This window comes from Halyomorpha halys, unplaced genomic scaffold (genome assembly GCF_000696795.3).
Source record: "Halyomorpha halys isolate HHAL.00 unplaced genomic scaffold, Hhal_1.1 Scaffold234.1, whole genome shotgun sequence".
Lineage (NCBI taxonomy): Eukaryota > Metazoa > Arthropoda > Insecta > Hemiptera > Pentatomidae > Halyomorpha > Halyomorpha halys.
The window spans coordinates 101,481-109,262 of NW_027111802.1; positions in this window are offsets into that span (position 1 = coordinate 101,481).

Sequence of the window (7,782 nt, forward strand, 5' to 3'; positions counted from 1 at the left end):
CTCATACCAGTATTCATTCAATACTTAAAGAAGGTGCGATCTGGTAAAACCAATTATGAACAAAACCTAAACAAATATGAAAAGCTATAAATCAAATTATATAACTGACAATAATTTTTAAGACATTTAAAAATAATTAAGGAACTAAAATTTTTCCACTAAAACAGAAATCAGACAAATGACCAACTTCTATTTAATATTCTATACTGATTCATGAAACAGGAAGAATATTCAATTCCACCAACCTGAAATAAAGAAGGATACCAGAATAAGTTGAACAAAGCAGAGAGTGTTTGTATTTTGTATATGGACAACTCATCCCAGTATTCATTCAATACTTAAAGAAGGTGCAATATAGTAAAACCAATTAAGAACAAAACCTAACCTAATATGAAAAGCTATAAATCAATTTATATAACTGACAATAATTTTTAAGACATTTAAAAATAATTCAGGAACAAAAATTTTAACATTAAAACTAAAATCAGACAATCGATCTAGTTATATTAAATATTCTATACTTATTTATAGAACAGGAAAAACATCAGCTATCAAAATCCACCAACCAAAAGTAAAGAACAAAACATCAATAAATTGAACAAAGCAGAGAGAGTTTGTGATTGCTATATGGGCAACTCATCCCAGTATTCATTCAATACTTGAATAAGGTGCGATCTAGTAAAACCAATTATGATAAAACCAAACATATATGAGAAAAGCAATAAAAGAATTAATAAAACTGACAATAATTTTTAAGACATTTATAAATAATTAAGGAACTAAAATTTTTTCACAAAATCAGACAATAAACCTAGCTCTATTTAATGTTCAATACTGATTCATGGAGAAGGAAGAATATCCAAATCCACCAACTTGAAGTAAAGAACGAAACCAGAATAAGTTGAACAAAGCAGAGAGTGTTTGTATTTTCTATATGGACAACGCATCCCAGTATTCATTCAATACTTAAAGAAGGTGGAACATAATAAACCAATTATGAAAAAAACCAACTCATCCCAGTATTCATTCAATACTTGAAAAAGGTGAGATCTAGTAAAACCAATTATGAACAAAACCTAAACAAATACGAAAAGCTATAAATCAATTTATATAACTGACAATAATTTTTAAGACATTTAAAAATAATTCAGGAATGAAAATTTTTACATTAAAACTGAAATCAGACAATTGACCTAGTTCTATTTAATATTCTATACTGATTTATGAAACAAGCAGAACATCAACTATCAAAATCCACTAACTTGAAGTAAAGAACGATACCAGAATAAGTTGAACATAGAAGAGAGAATTTTGAACTGACGATAATTTTTAACACATTTAAAAATAATTCGTAATTAATATTCTATACTGATTCATGGAACAGGAATATCAACAGTCAAAATCCTGTAGCCTGAAGTACAGAACAATAGAAGAATAAGTTGAACATAGCCCAGAGTCTTCTGGCTTCCTATATGGACATCTAATCCTGGTATTCATTCAATACTTAAAGGAGGTGCAATATAATTTTGATAAAATTTTAAAAATAATTCAGTAATCAAAAATTTTAAATTACAATAGAAACTGCACATCAAACTTAGTTTTATTTAATTCACTACTCTGTTCTGGAAAACAGGATGAAAATTAATTACCAAAATTCAAGTTTGAAAGGATTTTGGCACAAATATTTTTGGATTAAAATAAAAACAGCACAATAAATTGTTTTCTATTCAATTTAATACAACCCACTGTATTGAATCAACTGTGTAAAAGATATATTGAATTTAGATAACATCTACTAAAATTCACCAACCTAAAGTGCAGAAAGTTACTAGAATAAGTTTAATTCGGGTATGGCAATTCAGTAGTTTTTGTAAAATAAATTAAAAAATTGGTGCAAAACATTTGAAAAGACTAGAGAAACCAATATTTAAAGAATAGAATAGGAATAAAAACTTTTACTTTGCTGTGCCCATTAATGGGACTCTGAACCTACATACTTAACCAACATTTAGAAAATGAATAAAATCTCTTCATGAATAATATAAATTATTACATTGTTTATAATATTCATAAAACCACATAAATTATATGTTTAAAAAATTCATAATCACATTGCTTAGCAAGTGAGAATATCTTGAAAAGTTTTTGAAATGAACTATGATTTAATGAAACAAAGTGTTATGGTCCCCACTAAACCAATCAACTAATCCAATTTGGCCGATTATATTTTGAATTAACTATAAAATAGAATTAACTTAAAACTGAATATGATTCTTAAGAAGATGTTCTCAATTTTTAATCTAATGAATAAATTATTTAATGAAACTGCAAATCCTAAAAATTTCTGATTGAAAATTTTTAGAGGATTTATCGTTAAATAATTATAATAATTCACTACCAAATTCATATTTTAAAAATAAATAAATAGATAAAATGCAATCATCTTCAATTTTACACTATTTATCTTAGTAATTGTAATCTACTTATGGATTTATACATTTCATTGACTGAAAGCATTTTACATACATTTTTTGTCCCCCAGTGTCTCGTGTATCCATGGTAGATGATTTGTACTTTTTTTTTTTTTATATAATTGGATGTCATGATGACAAAACATTTTACGATTACTTTCAATGCAATTTGAAATTGAAATTGTAAATTGTAGCTCTTCCATCAGAGGCTGAAGAATCCCGATTTTGTAAAAGATCTAAGATCTTCTTGCCTCGGCTCATGATTTAAAATAAGAAATGCAGGAAGTATCCAGGTGAGAAAAATGCTCGAATGAGAAAAAAAAGATGTCACACTAGGAGTAAACTGGTGAGAGAAATGATCAATCTCACCGTTGCGAGGAGGCCATGGCAGAACTTATATACTAAAATAAATAATTAATAGTATAATTAAAGAATAATTATACTAAAATTATTTCCCAATATGAGCAAAATGCTCATGATTACACCTTTCCCAGGTTGAATTCAAATTTTGTATATATATTTCAATTTTCTAAAGTAATACATCATTTGATTTACCTTTAATTCATAAATTGACTTATTTTATGGATTTATTGAAATTTACAACTGTAAATTATATAATACATTCAGTAAATTTGATCTTAGTTAAAATGAAGTGTTACAGGCGTGTAGAGAAATTACTCATTGGTAGCACTCCAATGATATTTTACATTAGCAGGTCTCGTGGCTAACTTCTTTTCAGGTGCCTCAGAGGATTGTCAGAAATGGAAGAGGATGCAAGGTTAGAAACTAGGGGGTTTGAGTGTTTAGGGAGTTTATAATGGAAGGAGAGATATCTGGTTTGGGCTGGATCGGTTACATAGGGAACATTAAGGCCTTTATATATGATTTTATTTGTGACAAAGTAGGGAGCATTGAGGATTTTATGAAGAATTTTAGATTGTAAGGATAGGAAATGAGAGGAATTCGAAGGTTAAGTAGAGCCCCAAAGCTCAACTCCATATGTCCAGATTGGCCTTATTACAGTCATGTAGATCAGTCTTTTGTAATGTGTTGGAAGTTTAGACCGTTTGTCTAGTAAGTCCTATAATAGTCGAAATCGACGTGCAGTTTTCTGTCTTTTCAGTCTTGTGTGAGGACTCCAGGTTAATTGTTTGTCCAAATGTAGTTCAAGGTAGCGGATCTATTCGACAGGGGTAAGAGTAACATTATTAAATGAAACTGTAGGGCAGTCGGTAGGTTTACGACAAAGGGTGATTTGTTGGAATTTATCTTAATCCTCCAATTACAATACCATTCTTCAAGGCCTGTGGTATGGGATTGAAGAGTTTGGGATACAATTAATGGGTTATCATTAACTGTGAGCACACATGTGTCATCGGCATACGTGGTGAGGATAGTGTTAGGATTGGTTGGAATGTCAGCTGTATAGACGGTGTAATTTTATGGATTTAAAACAATTTTCGAAATAAAAAAGTATATCTTTTTGGACAAGCTAACTGAGATAGTCAATTTTTTACTTCCTGAAATAAATTTAAATTAATAAAATCTAACTAATTTTACAACACTCTTTATATCATGTATATAAAATAATTTTAAAAAGTATAAAAATTTAAGGCATATTAATACTTGTTATGTTTCTTATTAATTTTTTAACATACACAGTAAAAAAGTTATTTTAAAGTTTTTAAATTTAATTTTCATAATTTTTTATTCTTTTTTTTAGTCAATATTCATTTTTCATTTTTAGTCATTTGTTTTTATTATTTCCTTTAATAATTTATAGATTGATCTCTTGTCCATGGAAGTCAAAATAACAAAGGTTTATTCATAAGATAACAAACTACTATCAGATTTATCATTTTAGGGTTCTTACTGTTTGCGTGACCATAGTACATGCAATAAACTAGCTACATACACCTACTTGGCAGGCCTCTGCATATGTTTCTTGGCCCTGAAATAAAAAAAAAATTATGAAAAAAAAAATAATTCAATGAATTATGTACAGTTTAACTTTTGTAGGTATACAATATAAGATGATTCATTCTGATTTTTTAAGTTACTATCATGAAGTTTCTAGATCTAGATACTACTGATAATTCATGTGTTGTGAAGAGAAATATCTGGCAGACTTCTGTATAATTATATACAAACAAACATTATAAAAAAAAAAAAAAAAGAATTCAATGAATTATTTACAGTTTAACTTTTGTAGTTTCATGCTTCATTTTGATTTTAGAGTTACTATGAAGTTTCTAGATCTAGATACTAATGATGATTCATGAGGTGTGAAGTCAAATAAACAGATACTCAATTTTGTAAGAATCTAAGTTAGTTCTAATGTAATAATTTATTTTCTTTAGGCTTCATACAACAACTAATTTCTTCAATTACATACTAAATATAAGTCTTTGACTAAACCTTTCATTTTCATCAATTTATTATTTATAATTTTTTGGGACTAATCCAGACTGCTATCCAAACCATGATGTCTATTTAATATATAAAAGAAAAAGAAAATTAAAAATTTTTTTGTAATTTGTTATCAATTTATTTATTGATATTTACAAATTATTACATAAAAATAATATAGTAAATGTGATATTAACAATACAATGGCATAATACATACTTGTGTGGAAACTAACCATTGTAGCATTCCAATAACATTTCTACATTAGAAGGTCTAAAGGCCATCTTTTTTTCATGTCTTCGGAGCATTGTCAGGAATAGAAGAGGAAGCAAGTATAGAAACTATTAGAATTAGATGGTTTGAATGGTTTGGTTGATTAAAGAATTTAGAATGGAAGGTTTGATATCTGGTTTGGGCTAGGTCGGCTATATAAGGAAAATATAGGTCCTGATGGATGATTTTATTTGTGACAAAGTAAGAAGCATCTAGGATTTTGGACTTTAAGGATTGAATAAGAAAGGAATTCAATGGTTAATAGAGCTCAACTCCATAAGTCCTAATAGGCCTTACTAAGGTTATGTAGATGAGTCTTTTATAATTAATAGGAAGTTTCATATTTTTTCCTGTTTTTCTAGAAAGTGTTTTAATAGTAGGAATCAACGAGCAGTTTCCTATCATTTAAGTCTTCTATGGGGATTCAAAGTTAAGAATGGAAGGATTGATATCTGGTTTGGGCTAGATTGTCTACATATAGAAAATTGAAGTACTGATGGATGATTAGATTTGTGGCAGAGTAAGGAGCATTAAGGATTTTGGAAGATTGGATGTAATATAGGATCCAATGTAAAGATTGGATACAAGAGGAATTTTATGGTTTAGTGGAGCCCAAAAGCTCAACTCTGTAAGTCCTAATAGTCCTTATTATGGTTATGTAGATGAGTCCTTATTATGGTTATGTAGATGTGTAATTAATAGGAAATTTAGACCATTTGTCTAGTAAGTGCTGTAATAGATGGAATCATTTCTGTCTTTTATGGGGATTCCAAGTTAGTTGTTTGTCCAGATGCAGTCCTAGGTAGAAGATCTGTTTGACAGGGACAATTCGAGTATTATTAAAGGATACTGTAGAACAGAAAGTCATAGGTTTACGATGAGGTTAATGCTCATTTGATGGGATTTATTTTAATTCTCCAATTTTGTACTATTCTTCAAGGGTTGATATGTGCGGTTTGAGATTTTGGGATACAATTGATGGGTCATTATTCATATCGGCATTGTAATATTTAAATTTAATATATTCCTAATAGTGAGTTATTGCTGATGAAAAATACAATCAAAGAGAAGATGATAGAAGGTTATGGTCATGGAAGAAAATACAGTAAGTGTAAACATATTCTTAATTTGTGGAGATCATGGTTAAGAAAAATAAGATATTACCAATGGTTCTCGAAAATAAAAAAATTATATATAAACAATTTGTACAAAATTGTATTACCTAAAACTCTTTACATGACCTTGATCTGGTCAATTGAAACTAAGCAAATCTACTTCTAAGTAGTTAAAGCCTCACTACAATTAGTACAAGAGCCAGGGTGAAAAAAAAGGCAGTTAATCTAACCTTAATTTTTTATTACTTTGATGAAAACTATTTATAATTACTAGTAAAAATTGATGAGTCTGCCAAGTATAGGTAGGGGGAATAAAAAATGGCAGCTGTGTCAAAACCTTAAAAAAAAATTAATTTTTCATTCAGAGCTCTATTTATATCTTTAATACTACCAACAACACCTAAGAGAACATCATTTAAGGTAGAGTAAATTTGCTAAAACATGAGCCCGAATAGAGCTATTTACGTTCAATAGTTCCTGTGAAAAGAATTTTTAAATTGCAACATTTCATAGAAAAAAAAAAAAAAATCAGTAGTTGGTAAATTTATTTTGAGAAAACAATATCTCAAAAAGTATTCGACATAAAGATGTCTATTAGCACTCAAATTAAAGCTAGTTAAATATACTATAAAGTAGTTTGTGAAGTTTATCTTCGTAGGAGTAGTAGTTTTTATGATATGTTTTATGTTCGTATGTTATATTTTATGATCAAACATTTTATCCAAACAACTAGAAATTAACATTTTGTGAATTTATTTTGAAAAATATCATAAAAACTACCACTCCTAAGAAGATAAACGTCATAAACTACTTTATAGTATATTAAACTGGCTTTAATTTGAGTGCTGGCAGACATCTGTACTTCTTATGGTTCCTGATATATATTTTTTCATACATCAAAATTTTTGTCCGAACAACTAGAAATCAACATTTGGTGAATTTATTTTGTCGAATATCATAAGAACTACTACTCCTACAAAGATAAACTTCATAAAGTACTTTATAGCACATTTAACTAGCTTTAATTTGAGTGCTAATAGACATATTTTTGTCGAATAATTTTTGTGATATTGTTTTCTCAAAATAAATTCACCAACTACTGATTTTTCAGTGCATTCTTTATGAAACGTTGCAATTTAAAAAGTCTTTTCACAGAAACTATTGAACGTAAATATGTATATTAGGGCTCATATTTTAGAAAATTTACTCTACTTTAAATGATGATTTTTTTATATGAATGGAAAATTTTTTTTTTCAATTTGTGCTATAAAATGTGAAAGAAAATTTTAAATCAACCTGCAGGTCGACAGGAAGATTAAATAAGTTCCAATAAATTCTTACAGGAAAAAAAATACTACCAGTTATGGTAATAACGCAAGACCTTGTTAGAAGATTGAACCCGAATATAAGTTAACCCCTTATTCTAGCGAAGATAATCTCACAAAAAACTTTTACCAATGTTCAAAAATGTATTAATGACTAAATTTCCTAATGTATCAATATAAAAAAAATTA